Below are 2,161 nucleotides of genomic sequence, written 5' to 3' on the forward strand. Positions count from 1 at the left end.
ATATCATCAACATAAATCTGGACTAGGAGAAGATCATCACCAATATTCTTGTAAACTAAAGTGCAGTCGACAGTCCCACGTTTGAAACCATTATCCGTCAAATGGTCGGCGAGCGTGCCATACCAAGCTCTCGGGGCTTGATGTAGACCATACAGGGCCTTGTTTAATCGGTAAACACGGTCCGGATAATCAGGATCTTCAAAACCAGGAGGCTGTAAAACAAACACTTCCTCGTGTAATTCACCATTGAGAAAAGCACTTTTAACATCCATTTGATACACTTTGATGTTCTTGTAAGAAGCATAAGCCAGGAAGATTCGAATCGACTCTAATCTTGCCACTGGCGCATAAACCTCAGTTTAATCAATACCCTCTTGCTGATGAAAACCTTGCACCACTAAACGTGCTTTGTTTCTGATAATCACCCCTCGATCGTCTTTCTTACACTTAAATACCCACTTAGTCGGAATGGCATTCTTGACTCTAACAGGTTTGTCTATTAAGTCCCAAACACCCAAACGTGCAAATTGCTGTAATTCTTCTTGCATAGCTTCTACCCAAGAAGGATCTTCAAGTGCCTTACGAGCTGTCGTTGGCTCAACTTGAGATAGAAAGCAATAGAATTTAGCAAGATTTACAATTCCAGAAGAAAGTAAGTTAGTGTAAGCACACAATATATTATTATCACTTGACGAAGCAACTTGATGACGTGTACGAACGCCCACATCAAGTTCTCCAATGATGTTATCCTGTGGATGATATCCATGAATCCGAAGAGTGGGATTCTCAGGAACAACAACATTATCAAATAAGTTAGTGTAAAGTTCACCTAACTCGGGAGATAAAACATTATCACTGTCAAGATCAATAACTTGAACTTCAGCTTGATCATCATCAGAAGAAGTAGAAACATTATCAATAGCAACTGGAGAAACAACTTGAGGTTCTTCAGTTGGAGCATCTGGTTGAGCTTCAACATCATTAGAATTTGAAAATCTTGGAATGGTCAAAATGATCTTCAAAGTATGCTCGAACCAGATCTTCGTCAACGTGTTCAGTCGAAGGAGTAAATGAATTAAATAAACTATCGTAGTCAAACATCCAGTCTGGACCTTTCCCTTACGGAGGAGTTGTGTACTTTTGACAGTCCACATGGTACCATTCTTCAACACAACCAGATGCGAAATTAAAAACCCTTTTCTTTGGAGATGCATATCCCAAGAAATACCCTTCGATAGCTTTTTCTTCAAATTTACTCGAATCCTTCTTCAACATTGTACACGGACACCCAAATGGTTCCAGGTACTTTAAATTAGGTTTTCTATTATTTAAGAGCTCGTAGCTTATCTTCTTGAGTCGTTTCACAGTTAGAACTCGATTAAGCGTATAACAAGCTGTATTCACTGCCTCATTCCAGAATTGGACAGGAAGCTTAGAATCAGCAAGCATTGTGCGTGCAGCTTCAATCAGAGTTCTATTTTTCCGTTCAGCAACACCATTTTGTTGAGGTACATAGGGTGCACTATATTCTCTGAATTCCCTTTTGAATATAGAAGAAATCCAATATAGTGTTTTTGAATTCAGTACCATTATCACTTCGGATTCTCCTCACCTTTTGTTTATACAGTGATTCGATCTTAGTAATAAGGTTTTGTACCAAAACTGGTGTTTGATCCTTCGAACTCATAAATAACACCCAAGAGTATCTTGAATAATCATCAGTCACTACAAGACAATACCAATCCCCAGAAATACTCGCACGATTCACAGGACCAAACAAATCCATATGAAGTCGTTCAAGAGGAGTATCAATGGAATTCAATAACTTAGAGGAATGTGTCTTCTTCTTCTGCTTGCCCTTTTTGCATGCAACGCAGTGATCGGATAACTTAAAATTCTTTAACGAGACACCCTCAACTAAGTCATTTGCCATTAAATAATTCATCTTTCTGACATGTATGTGACCCATTCTACGATGCCATAGAATCGAGTATTTCTCGGTTGCTTTCGAGACAAAACATGTTTCGATCGATGTGGATACCTTAGAACACATATGTAAGACATAAATATCATTTGATCATGGTGATCGCATGGCAACCATGTCCTCGGGAATAACATAACCCGGTTTCAAGATAAGACATTCTTTGTCAGTAAATATCGT

This window comes from Bidens hawaiensis, unplaced genomic scaffold (assembly GCF_021521415.1).
Source record: "Bidens hawaiensis isolate Kalapana, Puna unplaced genomic scaffold, B.hawaiensis_p1.1 tig00022561_1, whole genome shotgun sequence".
Lineage (NCBI taxonomy): Eukaryota > Viridiplantae > Streptophyta > Magnoliopsida > Asterales > Asteraceae > Bidens > Bidens hawaiensis.